This window comes from Helianthus annuus, chromosome 14 (assembly GCF_002127325.2).
Source record: "Helianthus annuus cultivar XRQ/B chromosome 14, HanXRQr2.0-SUNRISE, whole genome shotgun sequence".
Taxonomy (NCBI): Eukaryota; Viridiplantae; Streptophyta; class Magnoliopsida; order Asterales; family Asteraceae; genus Helianthus; species Helianthus annuus.
This window is the reverse complement of record NC_035446.2, coordinates 41,168,030-41,187,562: the sequence shown is the minus strand read 5'-3', so window position 1 is coordinate 41,187,562 and position 19,533 is coordinate 41,168,030.

The following is a 19,533-nucleotide window of genomic DNA, read 5'->3' as shown; positions in this document are numbered from 1 at the left end:
ATATATTTTTTTTTTCAAATCGTTCGCAAGAACCTATAAACATATTATTGAATTATTTACCATGATATATATTGATGGTTCTCCTATAAGAAAAACCTCTTATATAGTAACTCTAATTAGTGTATATGGTAGGTTTATTAACAAATGCATTTATTTTATGTTCTTATTATTATACATATATCTACATATAGTGATACTTAAGATGACAAGCTTTTAAGTGGTAAAAATAGTGATAGGAAAATATTAACCAGTATGTTTTTAAGTTTGACTTTATTAAAGTTTATTTACATATACAACAACAAAACACGTATTCTTAAATATATAGATTAATAAATTAGTGCAGTTAATTGGTTTTAATGCAAAGAGATCATGGCTACAGTAGAAAAGCCCATAACTATTAACAATATGATCATCATCTCTGGTGATCGGAAAATGGTTAGAAAACGTGTTTAGTTCGTATTCTCGATCTTGTTCATTATTTCTTTGTTGGTTACAAATTATGAAAACGGAACTAGCAACCTAGATCAAAGCGAACAGACAACTTCCTTATCTTTTAGAACCATTCATGTACATATTCAAAGAATAACGACTTGGTGGCAGATAGAATGGTTTAGTATTGATACCTTTAGTCGAAAAATAGACGGTCGGTGCAGTGAGGTAGGTTCAACGAAGACCTTTAGATGGAGTCGATGGGTATGCGACGGTGGCTCGGGATTATCGGTATGTCACTGGTATGAACGCAGACGACTATAAGAGCGCGACAATGGTGGCTAACAAAAACAATAACGAGGGTCAATCATGGAGCTCCCGAATTAGGAACAATGGAATGGGAAGAGAAGCTTACCGGATGCTCGATCAATCGCGATTGTGGCGCTCAACAGTTTAGACTCGGCTCAGACGATCCACCTGTGAAACAAACTGGCGAGATAGGTTCGAACCGGTGGTTGGCGGCGGCGAACTCGTCGGGAGTTTTGAAGGTAACGACAGAGGAGGCTGACTTTTGAAAGGGTTCATAAGGAGTGAAAGTGCATGAAGGGATCAAATAATGCAATTAAATTGGTTGTTTTAGAAGGTATACGAAATCACGAGATTTACGTTGCTGATTTATTTTAAAGAAAAATGCCAGTCATATTTGCTCGGAATTATGGAAAGGTAAAGAGATTGACAATTGGGAAATTTTATTTCCTCTTTAGCTCATTCCTTTAATTTGTTGTTTATTTAGTTTTATTGTCATAATCATTTTTTTTTCTGATCTACACAACTTTTGCACTGGGTAAATCCACGTTAGTTTGCTTCCATGATAATAAGGATACCAATATAATTATGTCTCTATATATATCTTAAGAGATAATATTATTATTTATTTTATAATGACCCTTATATATTAATTACTTAGATTTTAGATGTTAGTAGTAAAAGAAAATATAGACCAATGTTGGAAACACTAATTATACGACATCATAAATTCGTACTAGCATTTATAGGGTTTTGAAAGTTTCGTATATTACAATTTGTTTCTTCAGAAGACAGTTCAACAGATACTAGTGATGATAGTGAAGATGTTAAACAGATAAACAATGTAAAAACTCATTTATCTTCTCACAGTTTTGAATTTTATTTTGCAGATAAATTGAAGAAACTTAAAGAGAGAAAAGCTGCAAAAGAAATAAAAGAAGTTGATGTTGTTGAGAAGATAGTTGAAGTGGAGAAGATAGTTGAAGTGGAGAAGGTAGTTGAAGTCGAGAAGATTGTGGAGATTGAAAAGATTGTTGAAGTCACAAAACCTTGTCTTACATGTTTGGAACCTTGCAACCAATGTGAAGATAAAGACGAAAGGTTTAGTGAGCTTGAAAAGTTGAAAGAGAAGTTGTTGTTTGATGTCAAGAATGTGAAAGAGTCGTACGATTGTCACACCCCGACCACGTAAAACAACAAAACGTGGCGGAATCGTCAGGGAGTGTTGTAACAGAATCATTGTTTCACAACCATGGATTTAAACAAATTTCGTTTTATTGAATTAAATGAGTTACAATGTCTTAACAATAAAGAAACATAACAAAATTAACTAGTCTTGCATCTTTTAATGTCACTAAGGCCTCGTCCAATCCTAGGTGAGCAGACATCAATATCATCAACAAATATCATCAACTATTGTACCTGAAACACATGTGAAAGTACGTCAGCATAAAAATGCCGGCGAGTACATAGGTTTTATGAAAAATAGGATTCATGACTTAGGTTTAAGAAAATGTTTAACAAAAACTTGTCATGAATCCAGTTTAAGTGTTTGCTTTTATAAAACGTTTGAAAATCGATGATAGATAGGTATAGTTAAAAAGAATGATGTAAGGTTAAGTGAATAACCAAGTAAAAAGGAGTTTGTACAAATCAAAATGTTTTGTAAAACAATGTCTTGTGAAAAGTATGTTATTTGTGTAAAAATGTATAAGTCCAAATGAATGATTTAAATAACGCTACGCCATGTAATATAATACAAGCACTTATATATAGGAAGTACCAGCGGCGTATCCACCATGCTTGTAGCATACTACACACATATCGTTACTTAAGTCACTTAAACAAACCACCAAAGCATATAGTTCATGTTCAAACCAATCATCAAATGTTCTTGTCTAAACCATTGTCAATGTTTAAAACTCAAAATATAGTCATGTAGTTATGTGTAAACAAAAGTTATGTATGGTAAGTAACAAAATGAGAATACTTAACCATAAGTAAAAAGGAACAAAACAAAGTATTTTGAATAAATCAAAAAGTTATGTTTTGCCAAGTAGAAAACTTGTTTTATTGATACAAACATTTATGTGGTAAGATAACGCATTACATTCAAGCCTTGAGACAGCAGGATAACCTTAGAGTAAAGGTTATCAAAGTAAAATGTTCACCGATTCAGTCATTCCTTTCACCCAAACAAACCTAGGGTGTCAGGAACGGGATTTGTCAAGTCCTATGGTACCATTACTTACTACCGAGCGGCGTAGCTAATGTTAATGAATGTAGTAAAGAACCGTTTATGCAAACCAAATGTCATACCAAATGTACACAAGATATGTGAAAACAATGTACTAAGTATGCTAAGTAAACATACAAAGCAGAAAAGTCATGTAAAACAATGTGCTAGCATGCTCAGTCAACATACATAGCAGAAAACGTAATGTAAAACAATGTGCTAGCATGCTCAGTCAACATACATAGCAGAAAACGTAATGTAAAACAATGTGCTAGCATGCTCAGTCAACATACATAGCAGAAAACGTAATGTAAAACAATGTGCTAATACGCCAAGTAAACATATGTAGCAAAGCAACGTAATATAAATCAATGTGCTAGCATGTTAAGTAAACATACATAGCAAAACATAATGAAATCATGTACTAATAGTGTACTAATGAACATAGCAAGTATAAGTTGTGAAAACAAGAAAGCACGAAAGTAACAAGTAGGCACATGTGTTTCACCCCAAAATGTTTGGAAAACAGTAAAAGAGGGGACTATGTACTCACTTGAGGGTGCTTAGAAGTCTTGAACAACAACCAAGCGAAGCTAGAGGGATCACAGAATCAAACGGCACCCTATATAGATAACTACATAAATAACCGGACCTAAATCGGGAGATTGGATAGTATGAGGTTTCATAAACCAAATAAGTATTGGAACTCATATGATATGGTTAAACAAAGCCTACATACTAAAATGAAACATAACCTTAGTGCTTATGACCCATTACGACCCGTTTAGGTAGCTTATGCTACTTTAACGCGTCGTTCGCGTAAAACGCGTTCGGAACGCCTAAGTAACCCTATGACAAGTGAAATATGACTTAACATACTTAATATTGTTGCTAAATCAGTTTAGGTGTCAAAATTATGTTACATATGTTTAAAATGAATTTTGGCGTAAAAAGGGTATTTTGGTAATTTACCTAAGGCAGAAGAACTACTTATCATATAACTACTTAAACGTCGTGACCATAAGGTATAACCTCGGAATGTTATTCCCTATACAACTATGGTCACCTAAAATGTTTGGTCAGATCCTAATGATCGACCAAATGGGTCGGGTTCGTATGCATAAGCGATTGATTAGATCGCTTACCTTTACGACCCTAAACAAGCACAAATCTAAAAGCGACGAGCTAAACATGCTAGAACATGTTTAGTAATGTTAGAAAACAGGTTTGGTATTAAAACAAACGGTTTTAATACCCTAGAGTAGTTTGGTTACAAAATACGCGAGAAAACGCATTTTGGCCGAAACTACGACTCGTCACTGAGCCTAGATAACGTGGTAATCGGTAGGTATAGTTACTAGGAACTATAACCATCGTGATTACGCTCACGTTATGAAGTTCAAACGAACTTCGCATTGACCATAAACTGGTCAATGCAGAAAGTCAAACAAAGTTTGACTTTCGAACTCGAAAAGCAATAAAAGAACGAAGGAATACTTACAAAGGGTCCCCGCAAGCTTTGATTTCTCAAGTATTCTCAGGTATGAAGTGGTTTAGTACTCCAACTTAGAGAAATCTCAAGAAATCAAGTGGGTTTTGCAATGGGGATGGATGGGTATTTATAGGAAAACCAAGACCGTTAGGATCGTTCCTCGACAAACGTGCTTCGATCTTGGCCGTACACATGGGCCCCTTGATTTAGAAAACCATTAGAGCCCATAGAAATGCCCCAAAACCATTTGCAAGTGGTTTTGAAGTGCTAAACAGCTGCAAACAGCTGTTTGCAACAATTTTGCTGATCTGGGAGGCTGACGCGGCCCGCTTAAGAATTACACACAAACTCACGCGGGCCGCCTGGGCATAGTTTCTAGAATTTGCAGTTTAGTCCCTGAACATGAAAAACATGCATTTCGGCCCATTTTTGGCACGTTTAAGCCCCGTTAACCTCATTTCAAGGCTCTAAAATGATGTTAAAGTATAGGGAACCCAAAACATGCTCAAAAATATCTCGGATGTCGGTTCGTTTGGTCGTACGATTGCGATGTTCGCTTAATTACGACGGAATGCGCATAAGCGTGAATGACGATCCAAATTGCGCGACGAATGGATTTTTCTTATGCCAAACACTAAAATAAAATATTTTAATGCTTACATAAATTTTTGGATGTCCGGAAGTATTCAGAACGTACAATATGCGCGATAATGCAAACTTGTGCGCTTTTTGACGCTTTTAGTCCCTGAATGAGCATAAAGTTTGTTTTAGCACACAAAACACCTCAAAGCCTATTTCTAAGCTTTGTAAAGGATATTTAAGGTGTGTTTAACTTATGATCAAGTTCCGGAAGGTCTGTTACAGTACAAATTGACATACTTTCGCAGTTTGTCGAATTTAGTCCCTGTAGGCGAATAAACTTGATTTCGGCATACCAAAACCATCCAAAACTTATTTCTAAGTTATGTAAGGGTTATTTAAGGTATGTTAAGCCTATGTCACTATTCCGGAGTGTTTGTTGCATTTAAACTGGTTATATTTACGAATCAGATCGCGTATAGCCTTCCAGAAAGCGATTTAAAGCCCGAAATCGAACAAGAATTAATATCTGCAAACGATACACATATATATACAAATCCCAAGTATGAAATACAATATTTCATTGGTTTGGTATTTGTTTGATGGTTGAAGTGACACAGGTGTCACAGTCTCCCCTACTTCAGGAAATTTCGTCCCGAAATTTTATTTAGAGGAAACTTGCGAGAGCTTGAGACATGAAGTTGAAAAGATCAAACAACACTGGTTAGAGTCCTGAACTTCTAGTAACCTTAAATAACATCATGCTTGCAACGTGAGAGGGTCACTTATATACAAGTATATAAAGCGTTATTGGTGCGTCCACCGTACCTCTATTACATTGTTCACATTTTGTTATGATTGCCACTATTGGTTCTTACACATAATAAGTCTTACCATGGTTTTCGTGCACTGAACTTCGTAATTATGTATGCATCCATAATTACGTAATTCCTTGCATAGTCACGTAGTGCATCTTATAATGTGTAGGGGAAGGAAAAAATGGATGAGCCGATGATGATTGTGCCTAGACTACCATAGGGTCTTTTAATTAAATCAATGAATGATTTAAATAGACTACCAAGAGTCTGTTAAGCTATATCACCATATGTCATTCTTAACCGGATTCCGAATCAATCTTTTGACTAGACCACTAAAAGGGGTCTCTTTGAATGATGGAATGGCACTTATAAAATCCATGGGTCTTAACTATCACGTAGAAGCCCAATTAAGGAATTGAGATAGTACCTTCGAATATCCTACTACGAGCCCTCATATGAAGATATGAAAGGTTCTACGAGGATTTGGATAACGAATATCTAGAGTATAAAAACACAAAATATGCATAAAAGAAAACGCAAAATGCATAAACACATAGTCACATAACCACAAAATTGTTTATCTTGATTTTAAACTTGTCATGATTTTGTTAATTTGTTTTGTTAACTAAGCGCATGTATTTAATGCACACCAGGTATCCAATCAGTGGATTTTGATTGGTGCTTTAAACATTATCAAGAATCTAACTTTGAAGTTAGAAAAGATCTTAAAGAGAAAATTCGATTTTGATTATAAGGAACCGAAATGTTCGAATTAAGGTACACAAAGAATCCAATCAAGGACTCTGATTTGAATGATAATTATGCACAAGGATCTAATTGTAATGATAAGAAGATCCCATATGGATTTTAGAAGTTGAAGATGTTTTGAAACCTTGCACTGGATGTGCTTAAGTCAAAACATGAAGTAAAAATGCTTATGAAGTTGAGATGCTAGATATGCCAAGGCGACACATGAAGCGGAATTTGAAGGTTAAGTCAATATATGAGGAAAATATTTTGAAAACTATGCATGGGGTTCTAAAATGTGTTTAATGTTTTTGGAAACCTTATATATATAATACTTTTGAAGTCATAAAGTAGGTGTATTAAGTAGGTATATTTAAAAAAAATGTTTTAAAATCATGCAAGATGAATTTTGAAAATATAAGGTTTTTGAAAACATGAATGATGCTTTTGAAATCATGCACTTGATATAAGTAATTATACTGTATTAATAACATTTTGAAATCATGAAGGTTGTTTTTGAAAATATAGACAATGTTTTCGAAATTATGCGTATGATATGTTAAGTAAATACACTAAAAAAATGTTTTCGAACTATATAAAATTTTTTTGAAGTCATGAAGGCTGTTTTGAAAACTTATGTTATGCATGTTGAAAAATTAGAACGTAACGAGTATGAGATTTGAAAATACCCTTAGTTATCTAACCAGGGATTCAAAGGCAAAAATGTGCGAAGAGCACGATTACTCATAATGTCATTTCATTTCATGTACTTCGTCTGCTAGAATGAGACGAGTACTTAAAATTTTGAGGAAATCATGAGCGATCACTTGAAAGGGAGAATCATAAGAGTAGTTTGTAAAGAACAAGGTTCCTTGATGTAGGTATTATAGAGAAATGCCATACACACATGTAACTACATTTGTACATCAGAATTGTGAATAACAATTTATTTATAAACAAAACAGATTGTTTCACATTACAAGAAAACAAAAGAAACAGAAGCATAAGACAACAACATCTTCTAGTCAGCCAACTGCTCATCCGTGGGTCGGATTTGCCTTAGCAAGCTTTGGGCATTTGTTCATGAAATGACCTATCTTGCCACAGTTGTAGCACGATCCACGGGGAAAGCGAGCTTGAGCAGAATTGACTTGTGGTTGATTTGGACCACCTTGGTTTGGGTTAGTTCGACAAACACTCGCCAGGTGACCAACTCGCCCACATGATTCACACAGACGACACTGTAAGTGAGCTTGGTGATGCCCATTACATTTGTCGCATAGTGGTGCCGTTCCCTTGTATTGCTTCTTAGCAGGTGGCGTTGCCTTTTTGCTAGGTCCTGCTGGATTAGGTGCAACTGCTGCGGGTTTCTTTGAAGCCTTACGCTTCCTTGATTTTGGTGCAGGTTTGACTTCTACTTTCCTCAGTGATTCTTGAGTGGCTCCATTTTTGAGGCGGGACATGGCAATACCTAAGTCCACGGTCTTCAGAACTACTTCGCCTATTTGCTGGGCAAGTTTGGCTGCTTGCTTGGACATCTGACCGTTGCTGAGATAAAGAGACATTCTAGAAGAAAATGAAAGACATAGGAAGAAACAAGTGAAAGGTTATCGGGTGATCAAAACAAAATGACAACGCATAGAAATTGCGATCATTTGTTTGTTACCTAAGGCAAACAAATGAGATGGTGAAGAATCAAAGTAAGCAGGTCATAATAATGCATCGTTGAAGACATGCTCGCCTATAAGTGAACACTCACCCCAAGAGTTCCCAGGTAAGAGTGACTGGTCCGATATTGCGGATTTGTACGAACACTCTAGCCTTAGACAGAAAACTCAGAGTACAGGCATCACTCTTCCAGTTTGCACGTGTTCACATTATTTAGACCCAAACTTTGACGAGATTTTGAAAACTCGAAAGGCACTAAGCCTAATATGAGTCAAACTGGAAGGGTTCAAAACCTTATAACAAAGGGTTCAAAACCTTATAACAAAGGGTTCAAAACCTAGTAATCAATCATCCTAGAACGGATGATTAGTTCTCAAAGCGGATCAAATTTATGTTCTTGTTGTGGTTGTCACCTAAGGATAAGTGACGGTTGTTTTATGACTAAACGCAAGTGAACTCGCGTTAGGGTCCTAGGAAGGTTATAGACTAGGTCAAAGCGTTACTAATAACCTAATTCCCTATAACCATGAGCTCTGATACCAACTTTTCTGTCACACCCCGACCACGTAAAACAACAAAACGTGGCGGAATCGTCAGGGAGTGTTGTAACAGAATCATTGTTTCACAACCATGCATTTAAACAAATTTCGTTTTATTGAATTAAATGAGTTACAATGTCTTAACAATAAAGAAACATAACAAAATTAACTAGTCTTGCATCTTTTAATGTCACTAATGCCTCGTCCAATCCTAGGTGAGCAGACATCAATATCATCATCAAATATCATCAACTATTGTACCTGAAACACATGTGAAAGTACGTCAGCATAAAAATGCCGGCGAGTACATAGGTTTTATGAAAAATAGGATTCATGACTTAGGTTTAAGAAAATGTTTAACAAGAACTTGTCATGAATCCAGTTTAAGTGTTTGCTTTTATAAAACGTTTGAAAATCGATGATAGATAGGTATAGTTAAAAAGAATGATGTAAGGTTAAGTGAATAACCAAGTAAAAAGGAGTTTGTACAAATCAAACTGTTTTGTAAAACAATGTCTTGTGAAAAGTATGTTATTTGTGTAAAAATGTATAAGTCCAAATGAATGATTTAAATAACGCTACGCCATGTAATATAAGACAAGCACTTATATATAGGAAGTACCAGCGGCGTATCCACCATGCTTGTAGCATACTACACACATATCGTTACTTAAGTCACTTAAACAAACCACCAAAGCATATAGTTCATGTTCAAACCAATCATCAAATGTTCTTGTCTAAACCATTGTCAATGTTTAAAACTCAAAATATAGTCATGTAGTTATGTGTAAACAAAAGTTATGTATGGTAAGTAACAAAATGAGAATACTTAACCATAAGTAAAAAGGAACAAAACAAAGTATTTTGAATAAATCAAAAAGTTATGTTTTGCCAAGTAGAAAACTTGTTTTATTGATACAAACATTTATGTGGTAAGATAACGCATTACATTCAAGCCTTGAGACAGCAGGATAACCTTAGAGTAAAGGTTATCAAAGTAAAATGTTCACGGATTCAGTCATTCCTTTCACCCAAACAAACCTAGGGTGTCAGGAACGGGATTTGTCAAGTCCTATGGTACCATTACTTACTACCGAGCGGCGTAGCTAATGTTAATGAATGTAGTAAAGAACCGTTTATGCAAACCAAATGTCATACCAAATGTACACAAGATATGTGAAAACAATGTACTAAGTATGCTAAGTAAACATACAAAGCAGAAAAGTCATGTAAAACAATGTGCTAGCATGCTCAGTCAACATACATAGCAGAAAACGTAATGTAAAACAATGTGCTAGCATGCTCAGTCAACATACATAGCAGAAAACGTAATGTAAAACAATGTGCTAGCATGCTCAGTCAACATACATAGCAGAAAACGTAATGTAAAACAATGTGCTAATACGCCAAGTAAACATATGTAGCAAAGCAACGTAATGTAAATCAATGTGCTAGCATGTTAAGTAAACATACATAGCAAAACATAATGAAATCATGTACTAATAGTGTACTAATGAACATAGCAAGTATAAGTTGTGAAAACAAGAAAGCACGAAAGTAACAAGTAGGCACATGCGTTTCACCCCAAAATGTTTGGAAAACAGTAAAAGAGGGGACTATCTACTCACTTGAGGGTGCTTAGAAGTCTTGAACAACAACCAAGCGAAGCTAGGGGGATCACGGAATCAAACGGCACCCTATATAGATAACTACATAAATAACTGGACCAAAATCGGGATATTGGATAGTATGAGGTTTCATAAACCAAATGAGTATTGGAACTCATATGATATGGTTAAACAAAGCCTACATACTAAAATGAAACCTAACCTTAGTGCTTATGACCCATTACGACCCGTTTAGGTAGCTTATGCTACTTTAACGCGTCGTTCACGTAAAACGCGTTCGGAACGCCTAAGTAACCCTATGACAAGTGAAATATGCCTTAACATACTTAATATTGTTGCTAAATCAGTTTAGGTGTCAAAAATTATGTTACATATGTTTAAAATGAATTTTGGCGTAAAAAGGGTATTTTGGTAATTTACCTAAGGCATAAGAACTACTTATCATATAACTACTTAAACTTCATGACCATAAGGTATAACCTCGGAAGGTTATTCCCTATACAACTATGGTCACCTAAAATGTTTGGTCGGATCCTAATGATCGACCAAATGGGCCGGGTTCGTATGCATAAGCGATTGATTAGATCGCTTACCTTTACGACCCTAAACAAGCACAAATCTAAAAGCGACGAGCTAAACATGCTAGAACATGTTTAGTAATGTTAGAAAATAGGTTTGGTATTAAAACAAACGGTTTTAATACCCTAGAGTAGTTTGGTTACAAAATACGCGAGAAAACGCATTTTGGCCGAAACTACGACTCGTCATTGAGCCTAGATAACGTGGTAATCGGTAGGTATAGTTACTAGGAACTATAACCATTGTGATTACGCTCACGTTATGAAGTTCAAACGAACTTCGTATTGACCATAAACTGGTCAATTCAGAAAGTCAAACAAAGTTTGACTTTCGAACTCGAAAAGCAATAAAAGAACGAAGGAATACTTACAAAGGGTCCCCGCATGCTTTGATTTCTCAAGTATTCTCAGGTATGAAGTGGTTTAGTACTCCAACTTAGAGAAATCTCAAGAAATCAAGTGGGTTTTGCAATGGGGATGGATGGGTATTTATAGGAAAAACAAGACCGTTAGGATCGTTCCTCGACAAACGTGCTTCGAATTTCACACAAACTCACGCGGGCCGCCTGGGCATAGTTTCCAGAATTTGCAGTTTAGTCCCTGAACTTGAAAAACATGCATTTCGGCCCATTTTTGGCACGTTTAAGCCCCGTTAACCTCATTTCAAGGCTCTAAAATGATGTTAAAGTATAGGGAACCCAAAACATGCTCAAAAATATCTCGGATGTCGGTTCGTTTGGTCGTACGATCGCGATGTTCGCTTAATTACGACGGAATGCGCATAAGCGTGAAAGACGATCCAAATTGCGCGACGAATGGATTTTTCTTATGCCAAACACTAAAATAAAATATTTTAATGCTTACATAAATTTTTGGATGTCCGGAAGTATTCAGAACGTACAATATGCGTGATAATGCAAACTTGTGCGCTTTTTGACGCTTTTAGTCCCTGAATGAGCATAAAGTTTGTTTTAGCACACAAAACACCTCAAAGCCTATTTCTAAGCTTTGTAAAGGATATTTAAGGTGTGTTTAACTTATGATCAAGTTCCGGAAAGTCTGTTACAGTACAAATTGACATACTTTCGCAGTTTGTCGAATTTAGTCCCTGTAAGCGAATAAACTTGATTTCGGCATACCAAAACCATCCAAAACTTATTTCTAAGTTATGTAAGGGTTATTTAAGGTATGTTAAGCCTATGTCACTATTCCGGAGTGTTTGTTGCATTTAAACTGGTTATATTTACGAATCAGATCGCGTATAGCCTTCCAGAAAGCGATTTAAAGCCCGAAATCGAACAAGAATTAATATGTGCAAACGATACACATATTTATACAAATACCAAGTATGAAATACAATATTTCATTGGTTTGGTATTTGTTTGATGGTTGAAGTGACACAGGTGTCACAACGATGTATTGAACAAAACTGTGAATAGTTTGCAGAAGACGAACTCGGAAAGAGAAGATGCTTTGACGATGATGAATGCAACAATGATGTCTAAGCAGAAGGAGATTAATTTTTACATTGAAGACTGTGCGAAATTGAAACAAGAGTTGGAAAGTGAAAAAGTTGAAAATGAAAGAATCAGATGATTACTGAAAAGTTATTCAAGTTCTGATTATTTAATTGACAGATGTTAGTGCATGCATCTGTCAACTTCGTCTTGTATCGAGTCTTAGATTAGATTGTATAGATCAGGACATGTTGTACGAGAAATTAGCATGTTTTAGTGTCTAAGAAGCTGATTCCGCTCGAAGAGAGCTATTCCGCTTGAAATGATATCAGTCACTTTCGAGCGGAATCACATTCTTGCTATTTCCGCTCCAACAGGTCTTGTGTTATTACGAGCGGAATCAAGAGTGCTATATATAGTCACTCCGAGCGAAATCAGTGTGAACGTTCTTGTTTTTCATATCGAAGTGCTGCCGGTGTGTTTTGTGATTGCACAAGCTGTAATATCAATCAAATCAGTGATTTAAGTGAATTGCTAGCTGTCTCTACATTAGTTTCTTGTTTTTCGCACCTGAAACTGATTAAAACTCCTCTGACAGACTCGTTCGGGTCAGCAAACGATCCTACAAGTGGTATCAGTGCACAGGAGGAGGAGTTATGCAGAGATTAGCTGAATTTCATCGAGATTTCTTACTTCTACACCTTCTTTCTTCAACAGAACGAGATTTAACGATCAAAATCTAATCAATTTTTCACAGACTGTGTATAAGTGACTATTAACAAAGCCTTGAAAGTTTCACAACAAAATTTGAACTAAAAATGGACAAAATGGACATTCGTACTGATTCCGCTCGAACAAACATACTGTGATTCCGCTCAGAAGCTCGATTCCGCTTGACAGATATTGTTTGATTTGAAAAGATTGTGGAAGTGGAAAAGATAGTTGAAGTTGAAAAGATTGTGGAGGTCGAGAAGATTGTTGAAGTTACAAAACAATGTCTCACAAGTTTGGAATCTTGCAAACAGTGTGAAGTAAAAGACGAGAGGTTTAGTGAATCAGAAAAGATGAAAGAAAAATTGTTGTTTGATGTGAAGAATTTGAAAGAATCATATGATGTTTTGAATAGAACAGTGAATAGTTTGCAAATGACAAACTCAGAAACAGAAAAAGCTTTGAAAATGTTGAACGCTACGATGATGTCAAAGTAGAAAGAGATAAATTTCTACATTGAAGAATGTGCAAAATGGAAGCAAGAGTTAGATGGTGAAAAAGTTGAAAATGAAAGAATCAGACGACGTTTACTGAGGAGTTATACAAGTTCTGATTACTTAATTGACAGAATTTACCCTACTGTTGCAGGTTTCGAGGTGTTTAAAGATGAAGATAAAGACAAGAAGTCTAAGAAGAAAACGGATACTGGTAAGAAACAGAGTGTCTGTTATAACAGGTGTCCGCCTCCAGTTTGGGAAGGGTATTCGCCTAGAAAACCGAATGAGGAACAAGTCAAAAAGGCAGTTAATCTAAAGTTAGAGTCCGAGTTAACCGATGTATTGCCAGACAACATTGATGTCACATTCACAGCGTCTGACACAGATCATGAGTCCGAATTAATAAAAATAATGGTCGATCAAGTGTTGTATAAGGATGAGGAGTCAGAGTTAAATTCCGAGTCCGAAAGTTCGTGTCAGTCTATCGGGAGTTCGAGTTCGTCTGAAAAGAGTTCAAAATCGTCGGGAAAACGGGTTTATAGTAAAGAATTTTTGTTGTCAAAATTTAATTTGAATGACGAACGTTTGAAGTTGTGTATACTTAAAATGTTTCTGACAAATTATATTTTGATAAAAAGTTTCCAATAAGAAGTGTTCGATTTGAAATGATCAAAAAGGTTTTCAAAATGACAGAAATTAATATTTCTGAAATAAAAGATTTAAATCTTACTGAAAAATCTAAAAAATACACTTCAAGAATTCAACAACGGTTAAACAAGAAAATGGGTTACCATTATGGTTCGGAATTTCGAAAGAAACCAAACCATAATAGTAAGTTCAAAAAGAAAGGTCTTGGTTTTATTCCACCTGAAAATTATAAAAATAAAAAATTTTCTAAAACAAATATAAAATTTGTTTCAGGTCCGTCTGCTGAAGAGGAGAAGAAGAGCTCATTCTGGAGACAATCAAATCAAGAATTTCTTGCTAAGAAAAACAAGAATGAAGTTTAGAGAAAAGAAACCAGAACCTGTTTTAGATGCAATGAAGTTGGTCACATTGCATGGAATTGTCCTAAAGCAACCAACACAAAACAGGGAGTTTCTGGAAAATTGAAAGAAGTTGTTGTTGATAAAACCGAACCACCAACTGAGAAGTTTAAAGTGCTTAAAAACTCTACATATGAAGTTGGTGAATGTTCGAAAAGATTTTACAGGCGAAGTGTGAAACTTGACAACCAAAAATGGGTTGTTAAGAAATCTGAAGTAAAATCTGGTGATGAATCTGATTCCACAAAATCAGAGGAGCCACAATATGATGAGAGTGATGAAAACTCAGTTCGTTCAATGGATGATGAGAACTTTCCATCATTGAGGACTGAGAATTTTAAGCGAAAAGTTGGAAAGGTTGAAATCTCAAATCAGTTTTATTCTGATAAGGATAATTTTGATGTTGAGAAGGCTTTTAATGGAATTGTAAAGAAAATTTTCGGGAAGATGGTCGATAGGAAGGTTAAAGGGGTAAAAGATTTTTACGCTACAAAGAAAGCAACTTAGACTCGAACTGAATCTGAATTGAAATCACCCAAGGCTGGTCTGGCTTGGGTGGACATTTTCTTTGCTTGAAAAACCTGACTAGCCGGAGATCCCAAGTTTGTAATCGTGGATCAGGAATCGGTATCTTTCTTAAAATCTGTTTGAGTAAAAGAATCTTAAAACGTGTTAAATTTTACAGGTTGTGACTTGCCGGAGCTTCCAGGTTGGTAAGTGCGAAGCAGGAATCGGCGTCTTGTTTGGTAAAATGGTTTGTGTAGATGTTTATTCTTACATGTGGATAAATGTTTATTCTTACAAGTGGTAAGAAGTTAGATCTTACATGTGATTCGTCAAGGTCATTAGTTTGAACTTGATGTAATCCTCATATATGTGATTAAATTAACAAGATGATGAACCAATCCCTACAAGTGATAAAATCAACTAAATTTATTTTCTGGAAAAATCATTTTGATTAAAACAAACTTAAGTGTTTTGAAATCATAATGAGAAAATAGTTTGTTGAAAGGGGGAGTTCTGATTGTTTATGCCAAGTGGATGGCGAATTGATGTGATTTGATATCAGTTGTCAACTTTTCTTGTACAGTTTGTTTTCAATTTTTTTAATGTGTTTGCATTTTAGGGGGAGTAGAAAATTTCAGAAAATCCAAAAACATTAGAAAATTTGAAAAATACAAAAACATGATAAAATAAAAAATGAGTTTTGTTGTAAAAAGAGGAAATGATAGTACATCAGTGGACTGTCACAACATGCTAAAGAATTGGAATGTAAAAATGTGATAAACAATCTTACTACGGATATGCCAGTAGGTTTTTGCACATTTAGTAGATTGTGACGGGATATAAACCTAAACTTCAAACTTGCTTATCTCGTGGGGAACAACTTCTTGGATATATGGGTAACCCCCGAAATCTTGTTTGAAAGGTTCCTCTTTCTGAGATACTAGGTCTTTATGCTTAGTGATATCTGGGGTATTATTCCGGGACTTCTGCTGAGTGGAAATTCTGACCTAGTCCCCGTATAATACTTTCCGCAAATGCTTGAAAAAGTGCAGCCTCAGCAAATTGATGAAACAATAAAATTGATAGTCATTGCTGTTGTAAAAAAGATCCTCTAAAGGGGACTCACCTAAAGTCGAGCCGTCATCTCTCTGCTGAACAGAAGTTCTGACCTGAGCTCTCACGGTTTCGCATCTAACCCATTACAGATATCATCTATGTATACTCACCTGTAAGACTGAATATTGGGATCTGGATACCGGAGTATATTCAAGTAGTGGGACTCACGAATAAGTTTAAGTTCTTAAAACATTAATATCGTATCTTAGAATAGTTGAACTTTGTGTGAAAATTTAAGTGCACCAATATACTGACAATCTAGGTGAATTGTTTAGAACTTATAATGAAATGAAGCTTAATGGTGTTGGTGACTTATCTCAAAACTGATATGATCCTCTGACACAAACTCACAAAAATATTGTCTGTAAATATTTCTTTTCTGTTTTTACATTTCTTTATTACAAAATCCAAAAAGATTTTCAGTGTGTTTTAGAATAAATTTTGAAAAAGTAAAAAAGATTTTCGAAAACTGGTGTTGGAGAGCTGATTTTCAAAATTCCAAGTGCTAGACATGACGACCATGTGGTGAGGGGGAGTCTATGATTTTAATCTAAAATGTTTAAATCTTAATTATACAAGTGGTTCATCATGTGTGTATTGAGAGGAAGTCTGAGTGAGTGCATGCCTCAATACTTGAAATGTGTAAATGTGTAAAATTTACTTTGAGGTAGAGATCGTGCTCGAATATAGCTGAGCCAGGTTGATTGATCCTAAGGAGCTTGTGGTTTATAAAGCCAGGTTTTGATTCCTGAAATCTATGTGGACAAAGTGTGAGCCAGACTACGATCCTGAAGCAGATGATGCTGAAGAACTAAATGAATGCCAGCACGTTGTTAGGGGGAGTCTGTTGATGCTGTTAGAGAAAGTGAAGCCAGAGACTGATCAAGTGTCACACCCCGGCCGCGTATAACATGCAACCGCGGCGGAAACGCCGGGGAGTGTTGTGGATAGAATTAAATTGTTTCATGACCATGGCATACAAGTTGTATTTTATTTATAAACAAATGTGTTACATTGTCTTGGAAAGAGAGTACGGATATTCAAAACATAATTAAGCTAGTTCAAACTTCATTTTTTTTTAGGCTCTAAGGCACAGGTTCGCCCTAGAATCATGATCATCGTCCTATGGAATAGCTCCTGAAAACACATGTGAAAGTAGGTACGTCAGCATAAAAATGCCTGTGAGATACATAGGTTTTGTGAAAATGGGATTCATGACTTGAGTTTTAAAGAATGTTTAATAACAGTCAGTCATGAACCTTGTAATTTGTTTTGCTTTGTAAGTCATTTGAAAAACGATAACATCAAACGATATGTATAGATAAGTGCAAGGTTAAACGAATAACCCAGTAAAATGAGTTGAATAAGATAAGTTGTTTGTGAAAATAATGTCTTGTGAAGAATATGTTACTTATGTAAAGTGTAATGTGTCTAAACTGAAATGACTTAGATAACGCCACGATATGTAATATTATAAAAACATTTATATATAGGAAGTACCAGCGGCGTATCCACCATGTTTGTATCATATTACATATGCCACGTTACTTAAATCATTTACCCAAACCAATCCACCATGTAAATTGTTCATGTGTAAACCAAATGTCAAGTGTTATTGTAAACCATGTCAAATGTTTATGTTCAAATGCAAACCACCAAATGTGTATGTCAATGTCGACGTGTTTATGTTCAATGTAAATCGTGTATTGTGCATCCCAAATGTATCATGTATGGTAAGCGAAATGTATCAACTTCAACCATATGCACAAAACAAGTCGTTGAAGTAAAACGTGGTTTAAATCAACGTTATGTTCTGCGGAAAATGCATGCTCTATTGATATTAACATTTATGCGGTATTGTAAACTATGCATACATCCAAGCCTTGAGACTGCGGCGATAAACCCTTAAACAAATTAAAGGTTTATCTAAGTTATGTATATCGAATTCGGTCATTCCTTCCAGTCCTATCAAACCCAGGACTTCAGGAATGGGAGTTGTCAATTCCTATGGTACCACTACCTACTAACGAACGGCGTAGCTAGTGTTAATGAATGTATTGTCCCATGTTAAAGAACCCAAATGTCATAACAAAATGAAGGCATGTGCCCATATGCTGAGTAAACATATGCAGCAGAAATGTTCGTGTAAATCAATGTGTCCATATGCTGAGTAAACATATGCAACAGAAATGTTCATGTAAATCGATGTGCCCATATGCTGAGTAAACATATGCAGCAGAAATGTAATGTAAATCAATGTACTAAGTATGCACACAATGGGCATACATAGCATAAAATGTAATGAAATCATGTACTATAATGTACTAATGAGCATAGCAGATATACGATGTGAAAACATGGAAAGCATGAAAGTAACAAGTAGGCACATGTGTTTCACCCCAAAACAGTTTGGAAAACAGTAAAAGAGGGGTTCTATGTACTCACCTGAGATTGCTTTGTTGTTCTTGTGAAATAACCAGGTAATGCGAGAGGTCACGGAATATCAACGGCACCTAATAGGTAGCTATGTTAATATACCGGACCAAATCGGAAGATCGGATAGTACGCGGGTTCGTAAACCAAACGAGTATGGAGACTCGTGTAATATGGTTCAACAAAGCCTACATACTAAAATGAAACTTAACCTAAGTGCTTACGGTCCATCACGACCCGTTGAGGTAGCTTATGCCACCCTAACGCGTCATTCGCGTAGAACGCGTATGGAACGCCTAACATCGTGACCACAAGGTATAACCTCGGAAGGTTATAGCTATGGTCACCTAATGTGTTTGGTCGGATCCTAAAGATCGACCAAATGGGTCGGGTTCGAAAGTATAAGCGATGGTTTAGATCACTTACCTTACGACCCTATATAAGCACTATACTAAACGTGACGAGCTAAGCATGTTAGAACATGCTTAACTAAGTTTAGAAAACAGGTTTGACATCAAAACAAACGACTTTGATGCCCACGAGTAGTTTGGTTACAAAACACGCAAGAATGCGCATTTTGGCCGAAACTACGACTCGTCACTAAGCCTAGATAACGGGGTAATCAGTAGGTATGGTCACTACGGACCATGACCATCGTGATCACGCTCACGTTATGAAGTTCCATGAACTTCGCATCGACCATAAGCTGGTCAATGCAGAAAGTCAACTAAACGTTGACTTTCGGA